Source organism: Staurois parvus, unplaced genomic scaffold (genome assembly GCF_062004578.1).
Source record: "Staurois parvus isolate SC_StPar_1 unplaced genomic scaffold, SC_StPar_1.0 ptg000165l, whole genome shotgun sequence".
In the NCBI taxonomy this organism is placed as follows: domain Eukaryota; kingdom Metazoa; phylum Chordata; class Amphibia; order Anura; family Ranidae; genus Staurois; species Staurois parvus.
The window spans coordinates 17,759,436-17,779,161 of record NW_028317961.1 but is presented as its reverse complement, the minus strand read 5'-3'; the positions used below and the strand labels follow the sequence as shown (position 1 = coordinate 17,779,161).

General features: G+C 44.0%; 1 pseudogene; it reads right to left on the bottom strand.

Annotated features, from left to right (window-relative positions):
- Positions 1-3,896: 3,896 nt before the first annotated feature.
- On the bottom strand, positions 3,897-19,726 carry LOC149462932 (actin-related protein 2/3 complex subunit 1A-A pseudogene; annotated as a pseudogene).

Below are 19,726 nucleotides of genomic sequence, written 5' to 3'. Positions count from 1 at the left end.
CAGACTGAATTCTCCCGAGCATATATCTCGGTTATCCCCAAACCCGATAAAGATCACTCTATAGTAGACAACTACCGCCCCGTTGCCCTACTTAACTCCGATTAGAAGATCTTCACTAAAATCTTGGCCAACCGACTGTCTGGAATTATTTCCAAACTCATACACAGGGACCAAGTGGGCTTTGTACCTGCCAGACACGCTGCAGATAACACCAGGCGATCCATTGATCTGGTTGACTTGATTAACCGATCCTCCACCCCCGCGATATTATTAAGTTTAGATGCTCAAAAAGCTTTTGACCGTTTAAGTTGGCCTTACATGTTCATGGTCTTGGAAAGATATGGTTTCAGGGGTCCATTTGTAGCAGCCTTGAAGGCCCTTTATTCTTCCCCCTTTTCGCAGGTCAGAGTAGCCTCTTTTTTTTCACTCCCCTTTCAGATGTCAAATGGTACACGTCAGGGTTGCCCACTCTCTCCTTTACTGTTCATTCTTTGTCTGGAACCATTAGCCATCGCCATAAGGTCGAATCCGGATATTCGCGGGATACGATCCCATAACCATGAATACAAATTATCGCTGTTTGCTGATGACATCCTCCTCACGCTTGCGAGTCCTCATACCTCCCTACCGATTTTGCATAAGACCTTGAAACAATTTGGGGCCATATCTGGCTACAAAGTTAACACGTCTAAAACTGAGGCACTTCCGATACATGTCCCTTCTGGCGTTTTATCCTCGCTTCAGGAAGCATTTCCCTACCGGTGGTGCACCCACTCTTTAAAATATTTAGGTACTAATCTGACTTCCTCTTGCAAATCCATATACGAGGCCAATTTCCCCCCATTATTTATAGCAATTTCTCGTTCTCTGAAACACTGGGATGCCCTGCCCATTTCTTTTCTCGGACGCATTAATGTACTAAAAATGACCGTGTTACCCAAACTGTTATACCTGTTTGCGACTCTCCCCGTTCCCGTTCCTATGTCCAAACTTCACTCCCTCCAGAAATCTTTCTTGCATTTTATTTGGCACAACAAGCGGAACAGGATTGCACGTTCTGTTTTGCTTTCTCCGCGTTCTAGGGGGGGCTTGGGGGTACCGGATATAATAACATACTACTATGCAACTCATCTTTGTTTTCTCATGTCATGGTCTACTCACTATCCTCCCAACACGTGGGCTGAGATTGAATCTTTACAATTGTCTCCGGCTCATCCATGCTCCCTCCTTTGGTCGACCTCAACAGTGGATGTCTCTTCTTTTCGCCACCTATTCCTTGGTCCCATGCACTTTTCTCTGGCTGTTTGGCGGAAATGTAAGGCTAAATTTACACTGGCCTCTGATTGCTCCCCACTGACAAATATTCTCCATAACCCTAATCTTCCAGATAATATGGCCATGTCCCGGATGTCTCTTTGGGTAGCAGCTAACCTTTTTCAATTGCGTCACTTGGTACACCCGGTGACTCGTAAGTTACACTCATTCCCAGATCTCCAGAAAAAATCTCTTCTACCTTCTCAACACCTATATATTTACCTTCAAATACGCCACTTCTTTTCTACCTTATCACCCTCATTAACCCTGGGGAAGCCTACTTCCTTTGAACGTTTATGTATGCAGGGCCCCCACCAAAGGGGTATTATTTCTAACACATATAAACTACTTCTAGATGCCCCCTCCTTGTCCAATGCCACTCACCTTTACATGCGTAGGTGGTCTCAATTCGTACAATGTGATATTGATCTATTAACGTGGAAGAAAATTTGGGAAAATGCATCTAGATCTTCTGTTTGTGTGGTTTTTAAGGAAAATATTTACAAGCTCATGATGTTATGGTACAAAACACCTGAAGTTCTTCATGCTTATAATCCGAATGCTTCTCCTGCCTGCTGGCGCTGTGGTGGAGACCAGGGTTCTCTCTACCATATCTTTTGGACATGCAGCTCCATTACGCCTTTCTGGAAAGATGTTCTCTCCCTGTTACAATCACTAATGCGTACCTCTCTCCCACTTGATCCACTACATTTTTTGCTAGGTCTACCATTTCCGGGTTTACCTAAACCATCCAGAAAACTTGCTGTACATGTTCTGACCGCGGCTAGGAGAAGCATTCCTATGTGTTGGTTGTCTTCTACCCCTCCTTCAATGGCGATTCTGTACAAACTTATTGCTGATGTTAGACAGATGGAATACTTGACTGCACTACATAATTGTTCGTTTGCTGTGTTTGAGATGATTTGGCTCCCATGGGATACCTTCATTTCCTCTATGCCGGCCCAAAATGTAAGGTCCTGATAACCTTCACACTGTTATTTTATGTTTTTGTTGGTCCTGTCCTTACGCAGTTTTGCCATCGATGTAACTTTCTATTTTGCTTGTTTTCTTTTCTTATCCTTTTTTTTTTTTTCTTAAACATACTGTTTGTATATTTTTGAAAATCAATAAAAATTGTTATTACAAAAAAAAACTGTATCAATGGCAAAGAAATGAAAAAAGAAAGCAAGCCAAATGCTTGGTGTTTGGTATCTATAGTCCACCTTGCCGACATGTTCTATTCCAAAGGATGTCATCAGGGGTCATATAATGGACAGAAACACTGCTGATTAAGGCTGTATTCACACTGCAAAAGAGAGCTACCAAAGTGATTCACTGTTCCGGCAGCTCTCCATTGCCAAGTCTGATAGGGGCCGTGTGGTGGACGATTCAGCACATCACATGATTCCCCTTTTTTTGTTTTGTTTTTTCTCTTGCTGGAAGAAACTTTTCTCACAAAGCACATTTGACTTTCTCCATCAGAGGATGGATAGCTCTTGTGGAATCTTTATTGAATTTTTATGCATATCCAAAAGTGCCCCTAAGAACACCGTTCTTTGGGTTGAGGATAGGAAGCTCTTTTTCCAATTAAAAAGCCACCAGAAATTTTGTAGAGTGTGTAGCAGAGTGTCTTGATGCTGGATAAGCCTTTCCTGATTGCTAGCTAGGAGACGGATGTCATCCAGATAGTGGTGTATTTCCACCACCCCTATCCATTAAGCTGACTATGGTAGGCAGACATTTGTGAATGTCCTGGGAAAAGTGGACAAACCAAAGCTGAATGGGAGGCTCCAAAATTGGTAATGGAGCTAATGTACCATGAAAGAGAGATACTTTGGATACTCAGGATGGAATGGTACATGTAGGTTGGCATCTGATACATTTATAGAGAGCATCCTGTCTCCCATATTTATTAATAATAGAACTGATTGGAGACTTTCCATACTGAACAACTCCAAATCTATGTACCTGTTGAATTTTTCCAAATCTAGCCACCTTTTTTCTCTGGCCTTTCTTGACTCTCTATTTTCCATCAGATGATATCAACCCTGACCCGCCACAAGTCACCTTTAAGATTTACTATATCCAGCTTAATTACAAATAGACTGGAACTGCCATATGATAGCTTGCAGCAGTCTGGTTTTCACTTCAGCCATAACGCTCTCCTTGCATGACTGCTGATAACAATGTACAGAGTACAACTTGCAGAACATCTAATCATATCTACTGATGCCTCCACCACAAAGTTCCTCACCAATTTTTTTACAATTTTTTTTATTCTATAGAAGACAATTCACAAATTACTGATGTTTTTAGTTATTTCTGTATTTCTGGTCCTGCACAATGTTTGTTAAATAACATAATTTCAAGACCAAAAAAGCCAGACTTTAATTTGTATTGATGCATTATGCTTTAAAGAAAATCTTAAGTATTTTTGGAACTGGATCTCATTACACGTTTTTTTTAATAAGCTGCTTTATGCTTATTTCTCAAGTGTACAGCAGGTCGGCAAAATGTCACAGAACATCTTAAAAGAGTTTTGCAGCTCTGCTTATATGTCTTCTTGTGCAGCTGTTCTTCAGTTACATAATGTGCAGACCTTGAATGTGAAATTCCAGAGTCTTAAAGTCCCAGATAGTCATTGCACCATCTATGCAAGTAATACAGGACATGCAACAATCACATTTGTCTCCTTCATAAATAGAACCTGAGTGATGCTCTTCTGATGCAGAATGTCCACTGTGGCCTTGCAGTCCTCAGAAGTTGCTCTCTTATCCATGTTTCGAAAGTGTTCCATAGCTGAAATGTTACGCTGAGTGCTTTGCTTTGGAATGTCCAGTATAGACATAAATGTCAATGAGACATGCTCATCAAATGTGAAGAGCATAGGTTAACAGTTAAGCTCAGCTGCTATCATGCTGTTATCTGATACAAAGGTGACACTCATGATAGGCATGAATTCAGTCTTCAGCTGTGAAATGCTTGTGTTTTTAGATGCATCAACCACAGACACAACGCTGTCATGACTGACCCAGACCAAACAGGTTCAACTAGCGGAAAAGCATACACTGTGGACCCAGTCACCATTCTCAGCACTTCCAAACTCTGACATCACCTGCCTAAAAGGCATTTTTGATCCCCAAGGAGTGCTAGCTGGCTTCTTATCAATTTCCTTAATATATGCTGAGAACACCCTGGTCTTGAAACCACATACTATATGTTACTGATACATTTATAGTTTATTTCGGTTTATAATATGAGCGCAACCTGTGTTTTCACTATTATATGCACCTTTTAAGGTTAGGTTTTGAAGCTTATATTTTTATATATTTCATTTTTTTTTTTCACTAGAGTGATTTATTTTATTTCTGAGGCGCTATACATAATTTTTCTGAATGATGAGGCTGCACTGTTAAGGCAGCACTAATGGGCACTGATATGCTGCACTGATGGGGATTGATATGCTGCACTGATGGGCATGGATTGACACTGATATGCAGCACTGATATTCTGTACTGATGGGTACTGATATGCTGCACTGATGGGCACTGTTGGGTATGCACTGATAAGCAGGGCGCTGATGATCATTGCCTTGATTATCAGAGTAAACGTCCCCTGTCCTCAGCGCTGTGACAGGACACAGCTGATCACATGGTAAAAAGCCAACATCATTGGCTCTTTACCATGATCAGTGATGAGCTGTGATTGAGGGACACTACAGATTGCCATGCTGTGGGCCCCCGGGAGCGTGCATAAGCGGTGTGACTGATAGGACATCATATGACATCCACTCCTGAGGGACAAAGGCCCGTCCAGCTATCAATCTGTTATTGGTCAGAGGATGGTCCAGTAGTGTAGATCCACAATTTCAGTTATGATAAATGGGGTTTGCCAAAAGAAGAAACATGACTGCTGACATGTTCTCATCCTGATGATTGCTCACTGCGAGTGATTGCTCCATAGCTAACAGACAAATGTAAACAAAGGGATAGATGTGGCTATATTTATTCACTCATGTCACCTGGGAAAGCTCACTCCTCTTTTTACATTGTACTGAGGGGATCAGGAGCTGTCATTTGCAGTGAACAGTAGTCAGTATAGAACATGTTTTTTTCTTTTGGAGGGTCAGCAGGCATCATTCATTGTGTGCTTTGATGAGGATATGAATTGGTGGCCAGAGTAATTGGCAATGGATTTACATTGTATATCATGGAACTTTTATTAATGAAGAACTTGTGTGCTAATGTGTTTATTTTCTAATTACATTTTTTCTGAATCAGTAGTATATATCCCTTATTCTTTCCCATGGGAAGGGGCAGTATCTAAGGGTCCCCTTATTTTTAAAAGTGGCTTCCAGATTCTGATAGATCCATACCCACAGACCCCAGGAACCACTGAGACAGGGTTGTTTTTGTTTTTTTTCTTTTTTCATGTGGGTTCCCCCTTAAAATGGGATTTGGATGGGATTCCATTATTTTTTTAAACATCCCAACTAAGTCCTCACCCCTTTGTCTATATTCATTTGTCAGCTAGAATTTGACAAGTATTTGGCCAGTGGGGATGACCTACTATTTGTAGTAATACTGTTGATACATGTTTCACATCCTGCTGCATGCATCCAGAGTTTTGGCTTGGCTGAGCACTCAACTAGTTCAGCCTTTTGCTGAACACAACCATGTAAAATTTGGATCAAACACACGTATGGTCAATACCAGAAACTCAGTCCTACTGTAGTTGTCATTACTTTATCAGTTCTACTTTTAATTAGTGTGAATCATGTCATGTATATACTGAAACCACATCAAGCAGTTCTGTACAACTAATCACAGATAGCATCTAATAGCATAACCGCTAATTCTGTGTTTTTAAGAAAAATGAGGTGAAAGTAATGTATTACACCTTTCTACTTTTTTGTACTGTCCTTGAACATGTAAAAATGGCACACAGCACTAAATTAATGTAATAATGAACGTTCACTAGCTGTTTCAAGATAAATATTATATACGGGGTGAGGATATGAGAAGCACTCTTGGAATAGAAGAGTGTGTGCAAATATAACTAGGTACTCTAGCACTTAAAATACTATTAAAGTTAAAATACAACACTCCCTGATATAAAACTATAAAAAAAACACTTTTTTAAATTTTAAAGTGGTTAATCAGCCTGTTAAGCAACCTGTCTATTTTTGTGTGACTGACTGGTAGTGGAAGATAGCTTTCTGCCTATATCTATGTTGTGTTTCTCACTTTGGATTTAAATAGACACTGTAGTCAGAAAACATTTACATGCACACAAATGTGAAAGCCACATTTACTAATGCTGCATTTGCTATAGCAATTCATTATACCCTGTACCTGTTAGACCTATGGTTTTCTTCACTTATCTTTTAGGAGTGGTAGAGGCTTTTTTTTAGTAGGTCCTGTACTGGTCCTGACTGACTGTTGCCTGTGATACCTCCAATGCCTGAAGTAGTATGTGAAAGAGTGTGCCTGAAACTGTGTGTGGCAGAGCACCTGCACATTATCATTGACAGCAGATGCTCAGCACAGGGCAAGAAAAAGCTGCCTGTACCTAATTGTCACATAATGCTGAATTCTTCACAGGCAGTAGTTGGACACCTTGGTGGGCCACAAGTAGAGAGAGAGGCAGTAGTCAGAGCTGTTCAGAAGTGTAAAAGGTTAAAGAAAACTACATCACCGTTACTGACAAAAATCATAATACATTGCTATGCAAGGGCAACATTAGAAAGTGCTAAACGTAAATGTACATGAGCAGCCTCAAAATTATTTTTTGATGAGTTTTTTTTTTTTGGAACTTATTTGCACACTAACCCAGTGTGAACTTATGTTTGCTTACTTCATTAAGTAAATCTAATCACTGAAAATATATTATCAAATGTTATTTCACCTAAGAGATATACTTTAATTTAGCTTTAGGGATGGTTGAACTTGCCTGGGTTGGATTCACAAACAGCTTAGGTAACCTTTCTCAAAATTGAAAGCATACAAACTTTGTGACAAATCTAACTGAAGTCTATGGTGACAAATTTTGTGATTTAATTCTGGCCCTTTGTAGTTCTGAAAAGCAAACTGTTGTCAAACAAAAGGCATGGAGAGCCTGGCACTGCCATTGGGGTCATGTTCCAATGCCAAAATAAAAGTAAATAGTACAGTGAGAAGAGAACCTTTTTATCGGGATTTGAGGTTGACATTGGTACATTTTATGCTGTTTATAGATAAAAAGCGGTGGACTATTATTTCCCAAGTGCCATTTATAAATGGCACTAGTGAAAACACAAATGGACGGTCATTGTAACCATTTTGGGCTGTGAACTGAGCCATCCAATGATGGTTTGGATTTCAGGCTCGGGCAACTGTTGCACCATGTGATTGCTATGATGACTGCTGTTTACATGGGTGATCCCCTTGCTCTTACAACAAATAAGCAAAAAAGTCCCTTCATCTACATCCCACACTGTATGTGACCTGTACATTAACACCTTCACATTAATGTTTTTTTATACACAATTACTAAGTGCCATGTTTTCATCATTTTAATACAGCATATGTATTCATTTGCAAAAAAGTGTAAAAAATGAGCTTGCCTTGGGGTATCTACTTTTAAAAAGCTTTCCTTTTGAGGGTGTTTGTACTGTCCTGTCTATTGTATTAGAGTTTTCTAACAGAAAAGAAAGGGAACAGTTTCTGTTTTAATTGTTTTGGTGGTTAAGTGACACCAAGCTCTGGTTCAAAACAGTCTATTCAACGCTATATCAATGCATATATGCATTCTTTTTTTTAAAGTATAGAAATCTTTTATTGAGTAGTTCCAGAGTTCCAGAGTAGTCAGTCTTTAACAGTTTGTACAAACGTTTACAGTGGTCATACTAAAACGAGATTCCCCTGGTGAACCAATGTATCGTCAATAGAGATGAGCGAATTATTCAAAAATTCGGTTCGGCTGATTCGCCGAATTCGCCGAATTCGCCGATTAAATTCGCTTCGTGCCGAATATATTCGCTGCGAATTTAACTTATAAAAAGGGTGTTTCTAGGCTTCAGAGAGCCTTTATATTAGTGCAGAACACTGTACCTTTAATTTAAATGCCCTTGGAGTCTGCTGGGGAAGAGAAATAATACTGTCAGTCAGTATGACATGCAGATGAGTGCCGTCGATCTTAGAATCACCGCACACTTCACTCATTTGGGCAGTCACGGGGCCAAAACCAGAGTGTGGAGCCACAGTGTGGTGGTGGAGGCAGCAGCAATGGGAGGCCATACAGCACCCTATGACAAAATGGAACCCACCAGCAGTGTGAGGAGACCTGAAAGTGGCACATGGCAGAGTGTGGCGATGGAGACAGCAGCAATGGGAGGCCGTACAGGGACCCATGACACACTCTGGACCTGGCAGCAGCATGAGGAGGCGGTACAGGGGCCCATGACAGATTACGGGCCTGGCAGCAGCATGAGGAGTCGGTACGGGGGCCCATGGCAGATTACGGGCCTGGCAGCAGCATGAGGAGGCGGTACAGGGGCCCATGGCAGAGTGGCGGAGCGTAAGCAGCTAAAATTGAAGGCCATACAGAGGCCTATGTTAAAAAGTCCCCCCAGCAGCAGCGTGGGGAGACGACTATCAAGAGTCCAATGGCAGAGTGGCGGAGCAGAAGCAGCTTCAATTGAAGGCCATACACAGGCCTAGGTTAAAAAGTGGAAGCCGTCAGCAGCGTGAGCAGACAACAGAGACACATGGCGCAGGGTGGCGGTGGATGCAGCAGTATTCGGAAGCCAAACACAGGCCTCGGTTAAAAAGCGGAAGCCGTCAGCAGCGTGAGCAGACGACAGAGGCACATGGCGCAGGGTGGCGGTGGAGGCAGCAGCAATGGAAAGCCATACAGCACCCTATCACAAAATGGAACCCACCAACAGTGTAAGGAGACCTGAAAGTGGCACATGGCGCAGGGTGGCGGTGGAGGCAGCAGTATTCGGAAGACATACACAGGACTAGTTTAAAAAGCGGAAGCCGTCAGCAGCGTGAGCAGACGACAGAGGCACATGGCGCAGGGTGGCGGTGGAGGCAGCAGTATTCGGAAGCCATACACAGGCCTAGGTTAAAAAGCAGAAGCCGTCAGCAGCGTGAGCAGACGACAGAGGCACATGGCGCAGGGTGGCGGTGGAGGCAGCAGTATTCGGAAGCCATACACAGGCCTAGGTTAAAAAGCGGAAGCCGTCAGCAGCGTGAGCAGACGACAGAGGCACATGGCGCAGGATGGCGGTGGAGGCAGCAGTATTCGGAAGCCATACACAGGCCTAGGTTTAAAACTGGAACCCAGCAGCGTGAGCAGACGACAAAGACGCACATGGCAGAGGATGGATCTGGCAGCAGTATGAGAAGGCGGTACAGGGGCCCGTGGCACAGTATGGTGATGGGGGCTACAGCAACTGGATGCCAGAAAGTGGCCGATAGGGCTATATACTGCATGACTACATAGGTGGTTTTTATAGTACTTTATTTTGGCCTCCCTCTCAGCAGGTGTGAAAAAGGCCACCATTTTTGAACGGTAGCGAGGGTCCAACAAGGTGGACAGCTAAAAGTCATCCCTTTGTCTGATGGTTATTATTCGGCTGTCGCTACGCAAGCAACCGAGCATGCTATGGGCCATTTGTGCCAAGGAATGCGAGGGACTCCCTGCCTCCATCTCCACAGCATACTGCCATGGTGCGTCTGGGTCCTCTGTCTCCTCCTCCTCCTCTACCAGATGCTCCTGCTCCTCCACTCCTGTCCGCTGAGTGGAAAAACCACCCATTTCACTCAATAATTCCTGAGCACCAATGTCCTCCTCTACCTCCTCCTCTTCTTCCTGTCCTGCCCCCACAGGGGTCATGTGGCGTTGAGATCTGTGCGCCACGTCTACCGCACCCTGACCAGCCATTGTTAACAGCATTTGTTCCAGGACGTGCAACAGAGGAATGACGTCGTTCATCCCATAGTCCTGCCGACTCACGAATAGCGTGGCCTCCTCAAAGGGCCTGAGCAAGCGGCAGGTGTCACGCATGAGCTGCCAATGGCTGACATCTAAGTTACACAGGGGAGTACCTTTATCCGCTTGTAACATCAGGAAATCGGAGATGGCCTTTCGCTGTTCGTAAAGGCGGTCTAACATATGTAGGGTTGAATTCCACCTTGTTGCAATGTCGCAGATCAGGCGATGCTGTGGAATTCCGTTCTGCCGCTGCAGCTCAAGGAGGGTGTGCTTTGCGGTGTAGGAATGGCTGAAATGCATGCAAAGTTTACGTGACATTTTAAGGATGTCTTGCAGTGGGATGGTGGATTTTAGGAACCGCTTGACAACCAGATTGAACACGTGAGCCATGCATGGCGCATGGCACAACCTTCCTTGACGCAGAGCAGACACCATGTTCTTTCCGTTGTCGGTCAACATGGTTCCGATTTTCAGTTTGCGCGGAGACAGCCATCTGTCGATTTCTCTGTTCATTACACTCAGAAGTTCCTCCCCTGTGTGACTACGTTCGCCAAGGCATACCAGGTGCAGCACAGCGTGACACCGTTGCGCCCTGCACATGTGATATGCCGGTCGGGTAATGGGACTTGGCACGGGGGTGGCGGCTGAGGACACGGCGGAAGAAGAGGTGGTAGAGGCGGACATCTTTTCTGGACCAAGGACGTGCAAACGTGGAGGCAAAAGCGGCGTGACCTGTCCAAGTTGCTGGTGCGGCTGTGCCGGCACCACGTTCACCCAGTGGGCCGTAAATGACATGTACTGTCCCTGACCGTAGTTACAGCTCCACACGTCGGCGCTGCCGTGCACTTTAGCAGAGACCGACATGCTCAAAGACTGGCCCACCATCTCTTCTACATGTGAATGCAGGGCTGGCACTGCCTTTTTGGCGAAGAAATGCCGGCTTGGCACTCTCCACCGCGGCTCGGCACAAGCCATCATTTCTCGGAAAGGTGCTGAGTCCACCACTTGGAAAGGGAGGGACTGCAGCACTAGCAACTTGGACAGGAGGACGTTCAGCTTCTGCACCGTCGGGTGCGTGCTCGCAAACTGTTGTCTCTTGGAAACGGATTCCAAGAAAGACTGCTGACGGAATCCGTGAAGAGGAGTAGCAGGAGAAGAAGCATCTGAACGAGCGGAAGATGCCAACGAGCGACAACTCCCCTCAGCAGAGGTGTTGGAGCCTTGACTGGCTGATAGAGGGCGATTGACGTCGGGTGACGGAGCAAGTAACGGAGCGGGTGATGGAGCGGGAGCTGGGGCAGGCAGAACCGCCGCATCTTTATCACGGTTTTCCCAGGCCACCGAATGGCGACGCTGCATATGCTGACGCAACGCTGTAGTCCCAACATTGGCCCCCTGGCCACGCTTGACTTTCTGGCCACATAGTCGACATACGGCTACGTTTACTTCCTCGGGCAGCGTGACGAAAAATTGCCACACCGCCGAGTAGGAAACTTTGCCCCCGCAACTCCTCACTGGCTGACTGCTACTTCCTCCGTGCACACCGGCACCACTACTGGCCATGGTGGTAGGCTGCAGTGGAGCTGGTGCTCTACTCCGTGGCCGTTTGGCTCCACTGACACTGCTGCGACCCTGCTGCCTCCTGGGCAACCCACCGACTGTTTTGCTCGCTGGCAAGCTGGCACCCTCTTCTCCTGATGATGCGGAAGCAATAGCCTGATGATGACGAGGCTGCCAAGTGCGATCAGCCTCATCATCATCAATTAGGGTCTCCGCGTCACTACTAGCCCCCTCGGCTGCGTGTGGGTCAGGAGACAGACCTGTCTCTAGACCGGCTACCGAGCCACTCTCCTCGCCAGTACTTCTTCGCCTGGCTGCTGAAGAGGCGGATGTCTCCCCCCGTTCCTGACCACCCTCTGTTAGCTCTTCCTCACTGTACAGTGGGGCTGAGCCCACAGCATGCAATACTTCGCTTGGTGAGGGAACACCAAAGGACAGGGGCAGGTCGAGGACACGTGATTTCAGTGGGCTTGCTCCCGGGCCATGCCAACTAACGGTTGTGTCTGACGTACCCACCGACCGTTGGCTGTAGGTGTCAGAGGTGACCTGGGAAGAGGAAGACGACCGAGTCAACCAATCGATGACGGCAGGGTTGTCGGTGGAGACACGACCGCTGGATGACACCGGGAGCACTGGCCTCTGGCTGCGACTAGTGCTGCCTCGACCCCTTCCTCTGCTGCCACGTCTGCTCGCTCCTGAAACATTGCCTCCTCTGCCACTCCTCTGCGTGTTGTCTGACATACTCTTTAATTCAATAAGCACCCCAAAAATAAAACCAGATTTAACTCTTTGAACGTACAATAGTGGTTGTGAAGCAGAAAGTCAGTTTATTTAGCACAATCGGTCAATTGCAGCTTGCCGTTGGCTGTAAACTGTACGTTTATGTCACTGGAATGCACTAATCACCCAAAAAATATTACCGCCACCCGGCGTGTAAATGGATCTAACTCTTTGAACGTACAATAGTGGTTGTGAAGCAGAAAGTCAGTTTATTGTACACAATCGGTCAATTGCAGCTTGCCGTTGGCTGGAAACTGTACGTTTATGTCACTGGAATGCACTAATCACCCAAAAAATATTACCGCCACCCGGCGTGTATATGGTTTAACTCTTTGAACGTACAATAGTGGTTGTGAAGCAGAAAGTCAGTTTATTTAGCACAATCGGTCAATTGCAGCTTGCCGTTGGCTGGAAACTGTACGTTTATGTCACTGGAATGCACTAATCACCCAAAAAATATTACCGCCACCCGGCGTGTAAATGGATCTAACTCTTTGAACGTACAATGGTGGTTGTGAAGCAGAAAGTCAGTTTATTGTACACAATCGGTCAATTGCAGCTTGCCGTTGGCTGGAAACTGTACGTTTCTGTCACTGGAATGCACTAATCACCCAAAAAATATTACCACCAGCCGGCGTGTAAATGGATTTAACTCTTTGAACGTACAATAGTGGTTGTGAAGCAGAAAGTCAGTTTATTTAGCACAATCGGTCAATTGCAGCTTGCCGTTGGCTGGAAACTGTACGTTTATGTCACTGGAATGCACTAATCACTCAAAAAATATTACCGCCACCCGGCGTGTAAATGGATCTAACTCTTTGAACGTACAATGGTGGTTGTGAAGCAGAAAGTCAGTTTATTGTACACAATCGGTCAATTGCAGCTTGCCGTTGGCTGGAAACTGTACGTTTCTGTCACTGGAATGCACTAATCACCCAAAAAATATTACCGCCAGCCGGCGTGTAAATGGATTTAACTCTTTGAACGTACAATAGTGGTTGTGAAGCAGAAAGTCAGTTTATTTAGCACAATCGGTCAATTGCAGCTTGCCGTTGGCTGGAAACTGTACGTTTATGTCACTGGAATGCACTAATCACCCAAAAAATATTACCGCCACCCGGCGTGTAAATGGATCTAACTCTTTGAACGTACAATGGTGGTTGTGAAGCAGAAAGTCAGTTTATTGTACACAATCGGTCAATTGCAGCTTGCCGTTGGCTGGAAACTGTACGTTTCTGTCACTGGAATGCACTAATCACCCAAAAAATATTACCGCCACCCGGCGTGTAAATGGATCTAACTCTTTGAACGTACAATGGTGGTTGTGAAGCAGAAAGTCAGTTTATTTAGCACAATCGGTCAATTGCAGCTTGCCGTTGGCTGGAAACTGTACGTTTATGTCACTGGAATGCACTAATCACCCAAAAAATATTACCGCCAGCCGGCGTGTAAATGGATTTAACTCTTTGAACGTACAATAGTGGTTGTGAAGCAGAAAGTCAGTTTATTTAGCACAATCGGTCAATTGCAGCTTGCCGTTGGCTGGAAACTGTACGTTTCTGTCACTGGAATGCACTAATCACCCAAAAAATATTACCGCCAGCCGGCGTGTAAATGGATTTAACTCTTTAAATGTACAATAGTGGTTGTGAAGCAGAAAGTCAGTTTATTTAGCACAATCGGTCAATTGCAGCTTGCCGTTGGCTGGAAACTGTACGTTTATGTCACTGGAATGCACTAATCACCCAAAAAATATTACCGCCACCCGGCGTGTAAATGGATCTAACTCTTTGAACGTACAATAGTGGTTGTGAAGCAGAAAGTCAGTTTATTGTACACAATCGGTCAATTGCAGCTTGCCGTTGGCTGGAAACTGTACGTTTCTGTCACTGGAATGCACTAATCACCCAAAAAATATTACCGCCAGCCGGCGTGTAAATGGATTTACTCTTTGAACGTACAATAGTGGTTGTGAAGCAGAAAGTCAGTTTATTTAGCACAATCGGTCAATTGCAGCTTGCCGTTGGCTGGAAACTGTACGTTTATGTCACTGGAATGCACTAATCACCCAAAAAATATTACCGCCACCCGGCGTGTAAATGGATCTAACTCTTTGAACGTACAATGGTGGTTGTGAAGCAGAAAGTCAGTTTATTGTACACAATCGGTCAATTGCAGCTTGCCGTTGGCTGGAAACTGTACGTTTCTGTCACTGGAATGCACTAATCACCCAAAAAATATTACCGCCAGCCGGCGTGTAAATGGATTTAACTCTTTGAACGTACAATAGTGGTTGTGAAGCAGAAAGTCAGTTTATTTAGCACAATCGGCCAATTGCAGCTTGCCGTTGGCTGGAAACTGTACGTTTATGTCACTGGAATGCACTAATCACCCAAAAAATATTACCGCCACCCGGCGTGTAAATGGATCTAACTCTTTGAACGTACAATGGTGGTTGTGAAGCAGAAAGTCAGTTTATTGTACACAATCGGTCAATTGCAGCTTGCCGTTGGCTGGAAACTGTACGTTTCTGTCACTGGAATGCACTAATCACCCAAAAAATATTACCGCCAGCCGGCGTGTAAATGGATTTAACTCTTTGAACGTACAATAGTGGTTGTGAAGCAGAAAGTCAGTTTATTTAGCACAATCGGTCAATTGCAGCTTGCCGCTGGCTGGAAACTGTACGTTTATGTATGTCACTGGAATGCACTAATCACCCAAAAAATATTACCGCCACCCGGCGTGTAAATGGATCTAACTCTTTGAACGTACAATAGTGGTTGTGAAGCAGAAAGTCAGTTTATTGTACACAACCGGTCAATTGCAGCTTGCCGTTGGCTGGAAACTGTACGTTTATGTCACTGGAATGCACTAATCACCCAAAAAATATTACCGCCACCCGGCGTGTAAATGGATTTAACTCTTTGAACGTACAATAGTGGTTGTGAAGCAGAAAGTCAGTTTATTTAGCACAATCGGTCAATTGCAGCTTGCCGTTGGCTGGAAACTGTACGTTTCTGTCACTGGAATGCACTAATCACCCAAAAAATATTACCGCCAGCCGGCGTGTAAATGGATTTAACTCTTTGAACGTACAATAGTGGTTGTGAAGCAGAAAGTCAGTTTATTTAGCACAATCGGTCAATTGCAGCTTGCCGTTGGCTGGAAACTGTACGTTTCTGTCACTGGAATGCACTAATCACCCAAAAAATATTACCGCCAGCCGGCGTGTAAATGGATTTAACTCTTTGAACGTACAATAGTGGTTGTGAAGCAGAAAGTCAGTTTATTTAGCACAATCGGTCAATTGCAGCTTGCCGTTGGCTGGAAACTGTACGTTTATGTCACTGGAATGCACTAATCACCCAAAAAATATTACCGCCACCCGGCGTGTAAATGGATCTAACTCTTTGAACGTACAATAGTGGTTGTGAAGCAGAAAGTCAGTTTATTGTACACAATCGGTCAATTGCAGCTTGCCGTTGGCTGGAAACTGTACGTTTCTGTCACTGGAATGCACTAATCACCCAAAAAATATTACCGCCAGCCGGCGTGTAAATGGATTTACTCTTTGAACGTACAATAGTGGTTGTGAAGCAGAAAGTCAGTTTATTTAGCACAATCGGTCAATTGCAGCTTGCCGTTGGCTGGAAACTGTACGTTTATGTCACTGGAATGCACTAATCACCCAAAAAATATTACCGCCACCCGGCGTGTAAATGGATCTAACTCTTTGAACGTACAATGGTGGTTGTGAAGCAGAAAGTCAGTTTATTGTACACAATCGGTCAATTGCAGCTTGCCGTTGGCTGGAAACTGTACGTTTCTGTCACTGGAATGCACTAATCACCCAAAAAATATTACCGCCAGCTGGCGTGTAAATGGATTTAACTCTTTGAACGTACAATAGTGGTTGTGAAGCAGAAAGTCAGTTTATTTTGCACAATCGGCAAACTGCAGCACCAACTGTGCACGACAGCCACCAAAAAAAAAAAGGGTGTATGTCACTTTAAATTTTCGATTCTTTGATAGCTGTGGCCCTGAGTAACGATTCTGTGTCCCTGAGTAACGATTCTGTGTCCCTGAGTAACGATTCTGTGTCCCTGAGTCACAATTCTGTGTCCCTGAGTAACGATTCTGTGTCCCTGAGTAACAATTCTGTGTCCCTGAGTCACGATTCTGTGTCTCTGAGTAACGATTCTGTGTCCCTGAGTAACGATTCTGTGTCCCTGAGTAACGATTCTGTGTCCCTGAGTAACAATTCTGTGTCCCTGAGTAACGATTCTGTGTCCCTGAGTAACGATTCTGTGGCCCTAAAGTCTCTGTGGCCCTAACTCTGTCCCTTAATACAGACAGGTCTGTCTCTCTTGAATGACCGGAGGCTAATGGAGAATTCTAAGATGGCCGCGATTTATAGCTCCACCATTACACAGTGCTGGCTGGCTGCTGATTGGCTAATGCGATCACATGTCATGATTCATGACTCATGAATGTATTATGGGTCAGCGCGCCTTGTCTGCGCGCCTTCCCAGAGATCCCCGCCCCATCTTCTCTGTCCATTTTCTCCTGTCGCCACACATGTCGCCGCCATTTTTGGGAAAATTCTATTCGTGCATCCGAAGTTTGCTAATCTTCGGATGTGTCGCGAATCGAATTTTTCCAAATCTTCGGAACGAATTCCACTTCGTCATGTTCGATTCGCTCATCTCTAATCGTCAACAATAATAACTTCTGTTTTTGTTTATATCCATGAGTCTATAGTTATATAATAAACATACCGGTACATCTAAGTCCATTAGGAGCTACGAGATCCTGTTTATTACCTGATCCAGGGGGCTTAAGACTGGTACATCTAACCTGTTGGCCCACACCTTCTCAAATTTGGCAGGACAACCCCAGTGTTGATATATATAGCAATTATGTCTTGATGTATCACCCAAATGCCTTATCCATTCTATAGGTGTAGGGGGCTCTGCAGACTTCTTGTGTTGTAAAGTAAGTTTTTGAACCTAGAACAGCAACCTGGTGATGACCTCTCTAGTAGATTCCTGAACCTCCAGAGTATCAAAAATGCTCAATTTACATTGTTCCAGGTTATTTTGAACAGTAGTGTCTATAACCCTGTCCAATGTCAATTCTCCATGATCTCCGTGTTGCTATTTTGCACTGATCATCTAATAAAAGGTCCTACATAAGTTTTCCACTTCTCTCCCAAATAGAGGGATATTCCTGAAGAAATGCAACCAAATATCATGACATGATAGTGAAATATGAAACCTTTTGTGATTTCAATTGTCTGCCTCTAATTAAAGAGACAAATGCCACTGACAGGAAATACCTTGTGCTCTCACAGCATGCTGAAACTGTAAATAATAGAAGTGCATGTACTGAAGGAGGTTATATCTAATCTTCAATTCAGGAAAATATAGTAATTAGCCAGTGAAAATACATGCCAAAGATGTGTAATTCCACATTTTTGCCACTTGCCACTATGTTGTAGCTTGGTTAATTCAGCACATGTATTATTTCACCAAATGGGACTACAAGAGGTAAAACCTGTAACATGTTGACATTGTTGACTGACTTTATTCCATATTTTTTGCATAAACATATGTTTAAGATACAATTTTTATTAGATTACAGAAATCCAGGGACTCCAGTAAGTATATCCCCCAATTTTGTCATGAATAACAGATTTACCATTGTTGGATCTAGTTTAGAGCTGTAATTGTGCAGCCATGTAGTACAACCACAGGTTTGGTAAAGCCATGCCTTCCCCATCTTTTGGACATTGTATCGGTTCCAATTTTACTCTATGTGCTCAATTGTTTGAAAAATAAATTGTCAGTATGAAAAATCTTCAACGGAATAACCATTGGGGTTATGTATAGGAAATAAGGAGGTTGACTCATAAGGGTCATTTTTATAAGGTTAGTTTTACCTATGAGGAGCAGGCATAGCTTCCTATTTTTAATTTATCTAAATTGTGCAAGCAGGGGAGATACATTAAGATGGCAAAAATCAGTGAGGGTCAGGGTAATCCAAATACTGAAACGCATGAAGGAAGTCACAATTGGTAAAATGCACAACTGGGCTGGCTGGGCCACCATAAAAGATCATCAAAGCTGACTATAGCCAATTTATAGTGAGTTCTGAGTATGTACCAAACTCAGAGAAAGTACACATTGCTCTTGTAGAGAAGGTTGAGTGAAACCTAGCATCAATAAGGTATCATCACCATTAATTATTTCATGGACCTCACTGAATTTAAAGCATGTTATATTAATTTTGTATCTGATTAGAGATGTTAGTGGCTCAAAAGTTATGGCAAATAGAAGTGGTGACAGTAGGCACCCCTGCCTGGTTGCTATGTCCAGCTCAAAAGTAGTGGCTGTCCTTTCAGCTTCCCTATAAGCAGCTTTTGGGCTGTCATAGAGTAATTTCACCCATATAATAAACATGTCCCTTAATCCAAATTTAAAGAAGTGTGCTAAGACCGGGAACTGAGCGATCACATTACCGCTGGTTGCTCAGTTCTCAGTTCACTCTAGGCAGAGACCGGTTATTCTCAGTCACCACTCTGACCCTCCTGTGCTCAGAGCACTGGGCTGGAGTGGCTAAATCAAGCTCTCAGCAAAGCATGAGAGGCTAAACTAGCTGTCGATTGGGCATCTGGGTGGATATCAACATTATTGTTGAGATCCTTATAGAGTCTGAAGCAGCTTTGTGATGTCACCTGACAGCAGCTTTAGCCCACTGTCTGCTGATTTTGTGTCACAAGAGAGCACAAGTGAAGTATGGCCAAAAATCTTTTTAACCAAAACTGACCATAAATTCTTCAATTCAATGCTGTCAAAGACCTTAGTGGCATCCAGGATCAGCAAGGCCCTTTCCCCTATATTGTCTGCTTGAGTTGCATGTTCACAAACAATATGCAGTGACTAATAGCGGTGGACTTTTGAGGCATAAACTCTGCCTGATCTGAATGTACTATAGTGGTAATAAATGGTGATATGGACCTGTAAGAGCTGGGGTCCATGGGTTCCTTACCTGGTTTTAACAAATGAGGTATATTAGCTTTTGCCAT